General features: G+C 35.5%; 1 pseudogene; it reads left to right on the top strand.

Moving 5' to 3' along the window:
* Positions 1–2,072: 2,072 nt before the first annotated feature.
* Positions 2,073–16,311, top strand: part of LOC141410416 (melanoma-associated antigen 11-like) — a 57,191-nt pseudogene continuing 42,952 nt past the window's right edge.

Below are 16,311 nucleotides of genomic sequence, written 5' to 3'. Positions count from 1 at the left end.
GCCAGTCCTGACATGAATCTTCAGGTGCTGATTATTGAGTATTTATCAAATATAACCCGTGCTGTCTTTGTCAAAACACACCAAGATTCCTGCTTTGAAAAACCTTTTAATAAGGCCACAAAGAAAATGTATATTAACAGTTAGAATAGATATATACAGGAGATGCTGGACAGAGATTTATGTATTTTATGTTAAGAAAGGCAAGCAAACACAGTATGATCCCCTTCTTTCTCTGTAGTAGTACCATGACATTGGTATTGCTGAGTTAAAATATAAATGGAGCCAGGCACTGGTGACTTAAAACCGTGTAATCTTAGCTACTTGGAAAGCTGAGACAAGGAAGATTGCAATTCAAGTCCAACCTAGATAAAAAGTTCACAAGACTCCATTTCAACCAATAATTGGGTGCAGTGATAAACATCTGTCATTCCAAGATACCTGGGAGACTGAGATCAGGAAAATAAGACTTCCAGGCAACCTGGGCAAAAAGTTTGTAAGACGCCTTCTCAATACAAAAAATCTGGACATGGTATCATGCCTGTCATCTCAGCAATAGCTGGAAGCTTTAAAATAGGAGGATGGGAGTGTAGGTCAACCTAGACAAAAAACAAACCATGTCTCCAAATAACCAGAGCATAAATGGCTGTAGGTATGGATCAAGCAGCAGAGCACTTGCCTTGCAAGCTCAAAGTCCTGAGTTCAAACCCCAGTAATATATATGTATATATAATTTTTCATAGATATATAAGAAAAATTTCAAGACAATATGCAGGTAATTATTGTGAACCCATTTCATTCTCTCCTTTTATTCAGAATCCCCATTTGTAGTTCTCATTGTATTTCATCAGTTAGAAAACTTACCTTATACATACTCAAAGTTCTCAGATATGTGCTTTCTCTTTTGGGGGGAAGGGTAAATATAATATGCAAAGTCTCCCTTCAAAATTCTGGGATTTCCTTCACGTTTAGGGAAAGGGGATTCATATACTTGAAACAATTACACAATGATCCAAATTAAAATATTACTATTCTCTCCATGTTATCAATTTCATAGTAGATGAAGAATGGAAATAGACTAGAAATAAGAGCATACTAAAAAAGAATTCTAAACTCCATCATTTCAATTAAAATATAAATGAAGTTTGAAGATCAAATTAAAAAATGTTTATATAATAGTGTTTTCTTTATATTTATCCATAATTTTTTTAAACTAAAGAATTGTGAGAAAAACTCAAGATTTGCAAATGTTATTTAAATATAAAACCATAATGAGATTAATAAATTTATAAAGTGAGGATTAAAGGAAAAGAAGGAGAGAGGTTCTGGATAGGATTGATTCACTGACTTGTTATGAAGATTTATGAAAAGGCCCAAGATTTAAGTCTTAAACAGACAAAGAGAAGATAATCCAGAACATAATTTAAAGATGGAACAGATATAATGGTCATAGGAAAGCCAGGATTATTGAGGGTCCAGAGTATTTCCTTTCTATTGCTGGGTAAGAAATTACCACAAATTTAATAGCTTGAAGTAACATCCATTTGTTAGACCACAGTCCTTTTTAATTAGTGTATATTAATTATATAAGAGGGCTTCATTTTGATATTTGTTTACACTGAACATTAAATAAGCTCATCACCTCTAATATACTACCTTAAACTTCTTCTCTCCTTCCTCTTTTTTCAATCAGTATTTAGTGGGTTTCATTATGTTATCTATCTATATATATACATGTGTGCATATATGTGCAAAATACTTTGATCCTGCTCACCTCCACTGCCCTCTCCTCTATCCCTCCTCCTCTCACTGATTCCCCCTAGACAGTCCTCCTTTATGCTCATTCCCCACCACCATCATCATCATAATCATTATCATTTTAGAATACCACAGTTCTGAGAGTCAGAAATATGGGCCAAGGCCTCACAAGGATGAAATTGAAGTGTCAGTTATGCTGGTTTCTTAACTGGAGACTGTGGGGAAGAATCCATGTCAAAGTTCATTCAAGTTACTGGCAGAATTCAGTTCGCTGTAGCTCTATGACCAAAGTCCATAGTCCTTTCTGGCTGGCTAGGGAGTTTTTTCACCAACTTACAGCTGCCTAGACTGTGCATTCATGCTTCTACACCTCCATCTTTAAACCAGCATTGAAACATCAATTCCTTTACACACTTCAAATCTCTTTGACCTCTCTTTGTTCAACTAGCTGGAGAATACCTGCTCTGGAGGCAAAGGCAAGAGGACTGCATGTTTGAAATAATCCTGGCTTAAACAGCAAGACACTATCGAAGTAAATAAAAAGCTCAACTGAACAAGTGAGTCCCATTTTTATATAATGCCCATATTTTCATGCCAATTAGGTTGAGACTTTGATTAGATATGCAAGCTCCATTTAAAACAGTGCCTAGATCTGTGTGTGATTGCCTCTTTAGAATTTTAACTCACACATCTAATAACCAAGGAAAATAGATTTATAGTACAAGTAGGTAAACCAAGTATAAATAGCTAAAGTAGGCTAAACAAAACAGAGTACTTAATAAAAGCCACTATATAGTTAATCTGGTGGAGTATGGTGACCTTTGAGTGAACTAATTTGAAAGAGTAGTAGTATTAAACAACGTATTGGAAGAGTGATTAAATTGCAATGCAATGAAGTGGTTGTAATGCAGAGATATTAAATATAGCATAATTAAGAAAAATATTAATCTATTCTTAGGAACATTTAAACTTGAGGAACCCAAAAGATAAATAGCAAAACTTTAAAGCACTTTAAAAAGATGGATTCCTAGAGACAAATAACTCTTTCTCTCGAACACACACACACACACACACACACACACACACACACACATTTATATATATTATAAAGAGAAAAGTGAAATTATAGAAAGCAATCCAGGCATTACAAAAATTTGGTATGACACATACATGTATAAGATGTACATGTCTAGAAGCATGCACACTAGAGTCATATTTATTGGAAAAAACTCATGGAAATAAAAAACAGTAACGGATGTGCATGTTTTCTGATGCCCATTAAATCTAAAACTATGAGGAGATACTTCAGAAAGTCCTCCAACTTTGCAATAAAATTCTACCATATAAGTTGTAGTGCTTTTAAGTATAATTCATCCTTGAAGAGTGCTATATTTTGGATATGGAATGTTCCCCAAAAGTCTATGTGTTAAAGTCTTAGTAGCCAGAGTTGTAATGTTTTGAGGATGAGAAACTTTCAAGAAGTGAAGCCTGTTGTGAAGTCTTTCAGTCATTGGTGGTTTGCACTCAAAGGCATCATGGGACCTCAGTATCTTCCCCTTTCTCTTTTTTGTTTCTCAGTCATGTGATGAGTGGCTTTGCTCCACCACACAATCCTTGCTATGATGTGCTGTGTCATCAAAGGCCCAAAAGCAATGGGACAGCTAATCATGGACTGAAACCTCTAAAACTCTGAGTCAAAATACGTCTTAACCGTTCATTAGTTCATTATCTCAAATATTTCTTATAGTGATGGGAAGCTGACTATCACAGGGAACACCAGTCTTCATGGTTAGAACAGGGGACAGGCTACAGTAGTGATTTGATAAGGTAAAAACTTGACTTTAACCCTGCCTTGTAGTCTCAGTACTTATGGCAACTGGGCACCATTTTCCACTCCTTCGAGTTCTAGCCATGTGATCACAGCCCTATGGTATGTCAGCATAGCAGTCAAATTTAGTTTATTTCCTTCATATAATCAAGGATTGTAATTTGAAACTTAATATGAGCTAAGAAAGGTTTCCTTAGTCACCAGGCCAAAGCTTCTCACTGTGGAGCTCTATAGCTCAGTGTATAAACTCAACTCTTTTGTTTCTGGAGTCCAGTCTGGGACAAATGAACACACTAATCTAGGTATTCTTGTGATCCTCCAGAGTTAATCAAAGTTTCCCAGTTGGTTGACCATCAAATATCAATGACATTATTCACAAAACTAGAAAAATAATAAAAAGTTCATATGGACTCAGCATGATGATCTATAGTTCCGTCCATTTTCCTGCAAGTGACATAATTTCATTTTGGGGCACTTCAGCTGATTCAAAAGTTTGGCTACTGGGAAGAAAACTATATTAAGCATGCGTATGGAAGTATCTCTCTTGTAGGGCAAACATCACATATTCTCACTCATTTGCGGAAACTAGATATAAGATGATGGTGATGATGATGATGATATTGAGACATCATAAATAACAAATAAACAAATGTTTATTTGTGACTGTCTAGGAGGGATCAGGGGGAGGGAGAAAGGATAGGATACTGATGGCTGAAGAAGATGGAAGTACACTACATATATACATATGACAACAGCATAACGAAACTCACCAAACTGTATATGAAAGGAGGGAAAGAGGGAAAAGGGGAATGGGAATATAATGGAGGGGTGAGCTTGTTCAAGGTACACTGTATGCATATATGGAGTTATCACAATGAAATCTACTTTTATTGATATATGATGAATCAAAAATTAATTAAAATTTTTTATTATACATTTATTCACATAAATGTATGTGCATACATTGTTTGGGTCATTTCTCCCCCTTGCCCCTCTTCCCACCCTCTCTCCCCTTCTCCCCTAAGTTCCAGGCAGGTCCTGTTCTGCCGTTATCACTAGTGTAGTTGAAGAAAAGAGACAAGCATAATAAGGAAGACAAAGTGTTTTTGAGTTAAGGTAGCTATCCAGAAATATTCCTAGCATTGCTTTCATCTACATGTGTTATGATCCATGTTTATTCACCTCTAACTGATCTTTACCCTGGTTTCTGATCCCCTTCTCATGATAACCTCTGTTGCTTTAAGGTTTCTGTGTTAGATTGTCTGGAGTGGGGACATCAAATGCTTTCACGTTTTGGGTTTTCTACCTATTTCTATATCACCAAAATGTGCTCTCCCCTTGTCATGTGGTCCCAGTACAACCACACCGCTGCATTGTCCTAGATCTAAAGTCCACATATGAGAGAGAACATACGATTTTTGGTCCTCTGAGCTTGGCTGACCTAGCTCAGAATGATGTTCTCTAGTTCTCTCCATTTACATGCAAATGATAAGATTTCATTCTTCTTCATGGCTGAGTAAAATTCCATTGTGTACAAGTACCCCATTTTCTCAATCCATTTATCAGTAGTGGGGCATCTTGGTTGTTTCCATAACTTGACTATTGTGAATAACACTGCAATAAATATGGGTGTGCAGGTGCCTCTGAAGTAACCTGTGTTGCATTCCTTTGGGTATTTCCCCAGGATTGGGATTGCTGGATCATATGGCAGGTCTATGTTTAGATTTTTAAGAAGTCTCCAAATTTTTCTCCAGAGTGGTTATACCAGCTTGCATTCCCACCAGCAGTGGATTAGGGTACCTTTTTCCCCACATTCTTGCCAACAGATGTTGATGGTGTTTTTGATGATGGCTATTCTAACAGAGGTGAGGTGGAATCTTAGTGTGGTTTTGATTTGCATTTCCTTTATGGCTAGAGATGGTGAGCATTTTTTCATGTGCTTTTTTGCCATTTGAATTTCTTCTTTTGAGAAAGTTCTATTAAGTTCAGTTGCTCATTTTTTAATTGGTTCATTGATTTTAGGAGAGTTTAGTTTCTTAAGTTTCCTGTATAGTCTAGTTATCAGTCCCTTGTCCGATGTATAGCTGGCGAATATTTTCTCCCACTCTGTGGGTGGTCTCTTCAGTTTATAGACTATTTATTTTGTTGTGCAGAAGCTTTTTAATTTTATGAAGTCCCATTTGTCTCTCCTTTTTCTTAGTTGCTGAGCTGGTGGGGTTCTATTGAGGAAGTCCTTGCCTATATATATTAGTTCCAGAGTGTTGCCTGCTCCTTCCTGTAGTAACTTCAGAGTTTCAGGTCTGATATTTACGTCCTTTATCCATTTTGAGTTGATACTAGTACAGGGTGATAGACATGGATCTAGTTTCAGTTTCTGGCATATGGATAACCACTTTTCCCAGCAACATTTGTGAAAAAGGCTCTTTTCTCCATTGCATATTTTTGGCATCTTTGTCAAAAACGAGGTGGGTATAGTTGTGTGGATTCGTACCTGGATCTTCTATTTTGTTCCACTGGTCTTCATATCTGTTTTTATGCCAGTACAATGCTGTTTTTATTGCTATTGCTTTGTAATATAGTTTGAAGTCAGGTATTGTGATACCTTCAGCATTGCTTGTTTTTGCTGAGTATTGCCTTGGCTGTTTGTGGTCTCTTGTGTTTCCAAATGAACTTTAGAGTAGATTTTTCTATCTCTGTGGTGAAAGTCATTGGGATTTTGATGGAAATTGCATTAAACATGTAGCTTGCTTTCGGTAGTATAGCCATTTTTACTATGTTGAGTCTACCGATCCATGAGCATGGGAGATCTTTCCATCTTCTGTAGTCTTCCTCGATCTCTTCAGGAGTTTGTAATTCTCCTTGTAGAGTTCATTCACATCTTTTGTTAAATTTATTCGTAGGTATTTGATTTTTTTTGAGGCTACTGTGAATGGAATTGTTTCCATAAATTCCTTCTCAGTTGGTTCATTGTTAGTGTATAGATATGCTAATGATTTTTGTAGGTTGATTTTGTATCCTGCCACCTTACTGTAGCTTTTTATGGTGTCTAAGAATTTTTGGGTAGAGTTTTTTGGATCTGTAACATATAGGATCATATTGTCTACAAATAAGGATGCTTTGAGAGCTTCTTTACCTATTTGTATTCCTTTTATTTCTTCTTCTTGCCTAATTTCTCTGGCTAGAAATTCCAGAATAGGAGTGGGGATAGTGGGCACACTTGTCTTATTCCTGATTTTAGAGGGAATGGTTTCAGTTTTTCACCATTAAGTATGATGTTGGCTGTAGGTTTGTCATACATAGCCTTTACAATATTGAGGTACATTCCTTCTAGTCCTAGTTTTCTTAGAGCTTTTATCATGAAGTGGTGTTGGAACTTGTCAAAGGCTTTTTCTGCATCTATTGAGATGATCAAGTGGTTTTTGTCTTTGCTTCAATTGATGTGCTGTATTACATTTATAGATTTGCATATATTGAACCATCCCTGCATCCCTGGGATGAAGCCGACTTGGTCATGGTGTATGATCTTTCTGATGTATTGTTGGATTCAGTTTGCCATTATCTTATTAAGGATATTTGCATCGATATTCATTAAGGAAATTAGCCTATAATTCTCCTTTTTGGAGGTGTCTTTGTCTGGTTTTGGGATGAGAGTAATATTGGCTTCATAGAATGAGTTAGGCAGTGTTCCTTCACTTTCTATTTCATGGAACAGTTTAAGAATGGTTGGTATTAGTTCTTCTTTAAATGTCTAATAAAATTCAGCAGTGAATCCATCAGGTCCTGGACTTTTCTGTTTTGGGAGACTCTTGATGGCAGCTTCAATTTCTTTTTGTGTTATAGATCTATTCAGGTGATTAATATCTTCTTGGTTCAGTTTTGGGTGATTGTAAGTTTCTAGAAACTGTCCATTTCTTCAAGATTTTCAAACGTATTAGAGTATAGGCTCTCAAATTAGTCTCTGATGATTTCCTGGTTTTCCATGGTGTTTGTTGTTATCTCCATTTTTGCATTTAAAATTCAATGAAAACAATTAAGAGCCATATTGACAATACTTTAGATTTTGCAGACCATATGATCTCTTTTGCAGTGACTCAATTCTGCCTTTATAGTGTGAATATAGCCATAGATAGTATGTAAACAAATGGGATTTATTTATTAAACAAGCTAGAAGCCAGATTTAGTCTGCCTAAGTCTGACCTGACTTAGGCCTCACAGAGCAAGTAACTCTAATAGGTCACCAATTTCAATTTCATTGAAAATGTCCTTAAAGTTCAAATGGTTTAAATGACAGAGCCAAAGTCATATCATTAGAAAATATCATAGTCTCTTTTAGAACCAGAGCATGTGACCCTTATTATAATGCTCTTTTGACCAGGTATTAATATATATGAATTGCTATGTAGTAATACGCATTATTATATGTGCATCTTTAAATGAGTACCAAGGGATCATGTTTACTTGAGCACGTTGAGAAAAAATTCATGTACACATTGTATATTAATTAAGACATCATAATCCTTCAAAAAAGCTCATATGGAATCAAAATAATAAAATGTTCATATGAAACCAAAAATGATCTAGAATGGCCAAAGCAATCCTCAGGAAAAAAAAAAAAAAACAAAGCTGGAAGCATTCCAGTACCTGATTTCAAAATACTGTAGCTATGGTAATCAAAGCATTGTGGTAGTGGCACAAAATCAGACACAGAGACAAATGCAACAGAAAGAAATGATAAATGAGGAGGTAAATATGGTTTTCCTGATTTAAACATTATGCAATGTGTATATGTATTGAACATTACATAGCCCAACATTAATATATATAATTTTATGTTTTATATTTTATATATCAGTAAATGCAAATTGTTTTAAAATGCAAATAGTCTACATATTCATGAATAGTGATTAGATTATTACATGTTGGGAACAGGGGATGGATAAAGGAAGGCTAAATTTAATCAGTACATGTTGTAGCCATGTATTGAAATATAACACTGAACCCTACTTTTTGTGTGGGTCTGGGTTTGAACTCAGGGCTTCACACTTGCAAGCAGGCAATCTAATGCTTGAGTCACATCTTCAGTCCATTTTGCTCTGGTTATTTTAAAATGGGGTCTCACAAACTATTGCCCCAGGTTGGCCTCCAATCATGATCTTCCCAATCTCAGCCTTTCAAATAGCTAGCATTACAGACATAAACCACTGATGCCTGGCTTGAACTTTACTTACATATGCAATTAATTCACATTATGCAATATTTTTTGTAAAAATGACCACCAAGCCTTAAGTTGTATTTAGTAGTCTTATTATTGGGCTTAACGTAGGCATAATTTTGAAGCTATTATAAATATACATACACACTCCATTACATACAAAGTAGATTTAAGTCTACAAATAAATATATCAATATCATTTGGAACCAGAATTTTCGGTGTAAAAGAAAAGATAAAGATATAAATAAAATAAAAACTATAATCTTAATTTAAGTTTAAATGGATAAAAATTAATAAAGTTTTGAATTTTTTCTCTTTCTAAAATAAATACATGTCTCTTTGTGCTCCATTGCCATGCCTCAGAAACTGTGAAAATGAAGTAGAAAAATCAAACTTATCACCCAGTTGTGGCTTACAAATATTTTCTTCCACAAAAGGAACTGTCAAGGCTCCTTGGGGATGTATATGGCTCCAAGCTGAGAACGTAAATATTCAATATGAGCAGGACCATCCTGCTATTTTTAAAATACTAGTTGTAAACTATAAATCACAGACTAAGAAGGACAAAGGAGGTAACTTGAAGAAATTCTCATTAACAAAAGATGGAAAAACGTATGCTTCAAAAAGAAGATTGACTATTGAAATGTATAAAATCTATTAAAGTTGATAAATTCATTGTTAAATTTAATACTTCATGATTAATCTCTTGAGCTTTTACTTAAGAATCAACTTATTATTCAGAAAATTCAAAAGGAAGAATAATATGATTTAGACAGCACTACTTATGAAATATTCTTGCAAAAAAATAAAGTGAACCCATTTGTTAAGACTTAACTAGTAGAGTAGATATGAGAAATATTGACAAATAGGAAACTTTTATTATGAAATTTTCAAACTCACAAAATAGGATAATATATGAGCAATGGAATAAACCAAAAGTGATACATTAGGGGGATAATAAAGTTAAGATCAAGAATTATTAAATTCAAAACGAATGCACAATGGGGAGAATCAACAAAAGTTGGTTATTTTTAAAAAGATAGATAAAATGTGCAGATGTTCAAAATAATCAAGAAAAATGCCAACATAAGCAAAACAAAAAACAGCCAAAGAAGGAGCAAAAAAGAGAAAGGATATAAGTAAAGATAAGGCTCAGATTGTAGAGAAAACACCATGAAAAATTTTATCACAATAAACTTAAAACTTATACAAAATAGTTGATTTCCCAGAGAATAACAAAAATTAACTCAAAAATATTTCCACAATAAATACATTGAATCAGTATTTTAAAATGTAAAATGGCAGCAAACACAAGGACTAAGTGATTTTCAGGTACAAAATCGCAAAGAAAAGATAAAACTAATCTTATAAATACATTCTTGGGGAATAAAAAAATAGGAAATAGAATACTCCACAATAGCCATGACAGTATAACTTCAAGAGATAAACCTACCCATGGCAGACAAAGAAATTTAAATAGGAGACCAAAGTACTCTAATAAAAATGCAAACAAAATATTAGCAAATTAAACCTTGCAGCATATAATAATATCATATATTCACTTTATTCAATCCATTTAACATATTTATACTGAGAACTTACTAAGTATCAGATTTACTTTTAAGTAGTAGATTATAGTGGGAAAAATACAGTCCAAGATTTCTGACTTCATGAAGCTTATACTTTATTAGGGAAAATGTAGCATATCTATTATGCTTATTTTGTAAGCACTAAGGAGAAAGTATAGTAAGATTGAGGTAGGGAGGGTGTAAGTGTTCAGATGAGGCTACCAAGTGACCTTATTCTCACCCAGATGTGATGCCAAAATACTTTTTCAAGTCCATAATTACAGGACTATTTAGTGATTTATCTTGGCTGGAGCAAACTTTCAGTATAAAGCTGTGGGAAAATAATTTGATTTTACATAATATCATTTCCAAATGACCTGCCAGATTTGAATCAGTTGCTAAATGCACCTTGAAATAACTATTCAAATCATTGCATTAGCTTCATTAGCATTCATAATATGACCTTTGGAAAATATCTACCCAAAACAATTTTGGTTTTGGCAGATTTACTACTATGCTGTCCTTTCTGAAAGTAGTTAGAAAATAAGATCAGTTATTTCTAGTGACAATTCCTGGTTTGTGATATTAACACCATTTAGTCTGTGTTCAGAATGCCCATCTTCCTCATTACCATTTTAAAGGGATGCACAGTACTGGGGTTTGAACTCAGGGCTTTGTGCTGGATAGGCATCCACTCTACCATTTAAACCATGCCTCCAGTCCATTTTGCTCTGATTATTTTGGAGACAAGGGCTCCCCTTTTGTCCAGGCCAACCTGCACTCCTCCTATTTTATGCTTCCCACCATTGCTGAGATAACAGACATACACCACCACACTCAGCTTTTTTTCTTAATGGGGGGGGTCTCACTTTTTTGCCAGGGCTGGCCTGTAATCCTCCCAATCTCAGCTTCCCAAGTAGCTCATCAGAAAATTTAAATGTAACTCACATTAAAAGAAGGCTAACATCCAGCCTTATTTTGTATTATCTGACAGTGAAACCTTATGAGATTACCCACATGAACTGTCATATTATATAAAATTCAAACTTTTGTAAACATGAATATCTTATGTGGATTAAAGTATGTATTTTAGAAAAAAATTAAAGTATAACCTAGGCATAGAGGTACATAGATACAATCCCAGGTACTCAGGAGGCAGAGGCAGGAGGATCACAAGTTCAAACCTGACCCAGACGAAGTTAGCCAGACACCAACTCAAAAACAAAATGGCTGAGAGCATGGCTCAAGTAGTAAAGTGTTTTCTCAGCAAGCATGAGGTCCTGGATTCAATCTTTACTACTTTAGAAAAAAAGTTTAAAGTATGACTTATACAAGTATAAAATAAACATATATCAAATATTTTATTCAGCTGATTAATTAGTAAAGGATCCAGTAAGTTGGTAAAGTTGACTACAAGAGAATTTGATCAACAGGACACATAAAGTTCATCAGGAAATACATCTAAAACTTTTAGAATAGGACTTCCAGGTAGATGGTAACTCATTATTGTCCTACAGAACAATAAAACCATAGACATTAAGGTTTCTTTTCTTTCAGAAAGAAATATAGAGGCAGGACAAGGTGGTGGCAGATTAGAAAATGTCCACCTTTTAAAATCCATTTATGAAAAAGTCAGGTAACACAGGAAAGACTATATTCTGAAGAGAGAAAGAGAGTTGGGACTCTTGAAAGATGTGATAGGACAACAGGAAAGCACAAAGAAACTGAGGGAAAAAAAGAAGAGTAGCAAAAAGTTCCAAGCTCATCCCCAATTACCTGTAAGGAAAAGGGAAGCCAAAGACATATTCTTGAGGTAAGACAGACACATCTAGTGACACCCTGGCAATTCTAGCCCATACCTCCTTTCAACTTTGAGTCTTGTGCAGGGATTTGGTGAGACAGTGACTTCTTTGGTGTGAAAGACTAGAATTAAAAATAAAGACTCCCCTTATCTTGGTGGGCTATAGAAAGATGCCATTATGATAAATGGTCTATTGTCTGACACTGAGATACTTTAAGGACTTGAAAACAAGAAGATTATGTTCAAGGAATCTTCAGACACCCTACCAGTGTCTTGGGGAAGCTGGCCACAAGAGTTGGTGGTGTAGAGTGAGAGGGTCTGATATGGTCCTGCAAGGATGCTAAAGCTGTGGGGAGCTCTTCAGCAAAGATCACACTGATTTAGGACCCTACACTCTCCTGCAAGGAGAAAGTCTCATCATCTAAATCTCAGCAGAAACAAAGCACCGAGCCTGTAACTGATATAGTATTTGTCCTCTAGGGCCTGCTTTCTTGGACACATATATTGTCTGCAGAGGTCTGAGCCCAGACACTCTGAATCACATGAATATCCACAGCCTCCTCTCCTCAAACAGACAGGTGAACTGCTGGGCAGGGTATGGAAGCACTGATGTCCAATGCCAGAAAATGCGTACTAGTATGTGTTTCCTGTCACACTAGTCTCAGGGCCTCTATCCCAGGCTTGCTGAGTGACAAGACTTCTATAGCTACCTTCACCACACAGGAAGGCAAACTACTAAGAAATTTCTGAAAGCAATGAGGCTCATCTCTGGCAACTGCATCCTAGCATGTGATAGCTATGCTATGTGAGAGGCCCCAAGTCCAGGCCCTCTCAGTTATGCAACTTCCATAGCCTCCTACCCTACACAGGGAGGGAATCTGCTGCACAGCATCTGAAAGCACTGAAAAATTGCCCCTAGTGTGTGTTTGCTCCCAGATGGGACTGAGAGCCCCAAGCCCATACACTCTGAATCATGAGACTTCTACAGACTCCTTCTCCTCATAGGAAAATGAATGGTTGGATGTGGTGTATAAACATTGAGACCAGCAGGCAGTGCAACTACGTTTCTCATTTCTCCCCTAGCCTTTGCAGAACTCAATGCTCCATTTGAGCTCCCCTTTGTGACACATTCAGGGGTCACCTGAAGCTTGGACACTTACTAACCCTGGAGACACAAACTGTGGGTGCTGGAGTGGATGGTGAAGGCTTTTGGAGCAAGTAAAAACATGCCTGGCCCACAGACTGTAAAACTCCTGGCAGCCAACAGAATCTTTCAGTACACAAAGAAGGGAAATTTCTATAGTGAGTGCAGCCCAGAAGTAGACAACTGACCTTCTATAAGAGACTCCAGCCTGCTAGTTTATGTCAATCTGAGTAGTGCTGGGGATAAGGTCCAGTGCCTTAGCATGTTGGCATATTCTGGGCAGTCTAGTGCTGAGACTACATTGTCCTGCCACTACATTGTCCTGCCTGAGTATTAAGAATATTTCACCTGAAAGGCCAGAGGTGATTAAAACTTCGAACCAAATACTTGGCTTCAGATACACAAACAAACATACAAAATGTAAAAGAACAAGGCAATGTGACTGAACCCAAACTAAACGACTCCACAGTAACAAACATTAATGATACTGAAGTGGATGAAATATCAAAGAATTAAAACCATGATTGTAAGAGTGATTAATGAAATTAAAGAAGACATGAAAAATTACCTGAATCAATTCCTAGAACAATCAAAAAGATCAATGAAATAAAGAAAATAAAGCATGACACAAAAGAGTAATTCAATAAAGATATATAAATTCTAAAAAATAACAAATTGAATTATTGGGAATGAAAAACTCAATAACACAAATGAAAAACTCAGTTGCAGGTCTCTCCAGTAGAGTGCATAAAATTGAAGACAGTGTATTTGGACTTGATGAGAAGGAAAATGAATTACAAAATGCAGATACTGACAGAAAAAGAAGTACAAATAGAACAAGACATCTGAGACACCATTAAAAAAGGACCAAACCAACAAATCCTGGGCATAGAAGGAAGAGAACAGGTGCAAGCTAAAGACCTAGAAAACATATTCAATGTAATAATAGACGAAAACATCTCAAATCTTGAAAAAGCAATAGTCATCTGGATAATAGGCAGCTTTTAGGATTTCAAACAGACAAGAACAGAAAAGAAACTCCCCATATCATAGTATAGTTAAAACATTAGGCATACAGAACAGGAAAAGAATAATGAAATCTGCAAGAGAAAACTGCCAAGTCATATATAGAGTCAAATCCAACAGAATAATGATTTCTCAACAGAAACTTTAAAAGCAAGGTGAGAATGGAATGATGTATTTCAAGCCCTGAAAGAAAAATAATGGCCAGCCTAGATTACTATATCCAGTAAAACTGTCCTTTATAATTAAAGGAGAAATGAAAACTTTCAGGATAAGCAAAAACTAAGCCAATTCATGACTATAAACCAGCATTACAAAAAATACTTAAAGGAATCTTAGACACAGAAATGGAAGATAAATGGAACCATTAAAATCAAGAAAGTCTAAATGTAAGAAGAAATAAATTTCATCAGATGAGTAAATAAGTAAAAATGAATCAAACACTACAAAACCAATAAAATGGAAGAAATTACTACATATCTTTCAGAATTTACTCTGAATGTTAATGGTCTCAATTCTGTAATCAAAGACACAGACTGACAAATTGGACTAAAACACCAGATTGCCTACAAAAAAATGAACATCACTGGGCACTGGAGGCCCAAGCTTATAATCCTAGCAACTCAGGAGGCAGAGAACAAAAGGATTGCAGTTCAAAGCCATTCAAAGCCAGCCTGGACAAATAGTTTGTAAGACCCTATCTCGAAAAAACCCATCACATAAAAGGGCTGGTAAAATGGCTCAAGGTGTAGGCCTTCAGTTCAAGCTCCAGTACTGCAAAAAAAAAAAAAAAATGCACCTCACTCACAAAGGCAAACAAACATGGAAAAAGATTACCAAATAGAGCCTAAAAGCAAGCTGGAGTAGATATGCTCATATCTGACAAAAGAGACAACAAAGCTAAATTACAAGAGACAAAGAAGCTACTTCATATTGATAAAGCAAACTATTTAGCAGGAGGAGAAAACAATTGTAAACATATAGGTTCTTAACATTGGCACACTCATTTTCTTTTTTTTTTATTATTGTTTTACTGGAGGTACAATGTGACATTTACAAAAGTTCTTACAATATATCATAGTTGAATTCACCCCCTCTGTCATTCTCCCCTACCTCACCCCCCATTCAAGAATAGTTTCAACAGGTCTCATTTTCCATTTACATAAGCAAACATTAGTAAACATAAAAACACAGAAAATAATAGTGCAATAATAGTGGATCACTTGTCTCACCAATAGATACATCATCCAGATAAAAAAATCAATAAGGAAACCTCAGAATTAAAATATACTATTGATTAAATGTACTTAACAGACATCTACAGAGTACTCTATCCAACAGCCACAGAATACACATTCTTCTCAGCAGCCCACTGAAATTTCTCTGAAACAGATCATACCTTAGGACATAAGTCTTAACAAATACAAGAAAATTTGAATACTATCCTGTATTTTTTTTCAGACCATGCTAGAACAAAACTAAAAACCAGTAACAAGAGAAACTACAGAAAATATTCAAATACATGGAAACTGAAATATTCACTCTTGAGTGATCAATGAGTCATTGAAGAAATAAAGTAGCAATTCAAAAAATTCCTAGAATCAAAATAAAAACACAACTTACTAATTTAAAAATCAGAAATATCTCAAATAAATTGCCTAACATTGTGATTCAAGCTCTGAGAAAAATAAGAGCAATCTGAACCCAGTAGCAGTAGACGGAAAGACATAAGGGGACTGGTGAAGTGGCACAAGTAGTAGAGCACCTGATTAGCAAGCCTGAGGCCCTGAGTTCAAACCCTAGTACTGCCAAAAGAAAAGAAAATCAGAGCAGAAATTAATAAAATGGAGATGGAAAAGAATCAAAGAAACCAAAGTTGATTCTTTGAAAAGATAAACAAGATTGCCAAACCATTAGCTAAGTGAACCAAAAGAAAGAGAGAACAAAATTAATCAAGTTAGAGATAAGAAAGGAAATATA

The sequence above is a fragment of the Castor canadensis genome, chromosome X (assembly GCF_047511655.1).
Source record: "Castor canadensis chromosome X, mCasCan1.hap1v2, whole genome shotgun sequence".
Lineage (NCBI taxonomy): Eukaryota > Metazoa > Chordata > Mammalia > Rodentia > Castoridae > Castor > Castor canadensis.
Note: the sequence above shows the minus strand (reverse complement) of the source record. Positions and strands in the feature narration are given on the sequence as shown.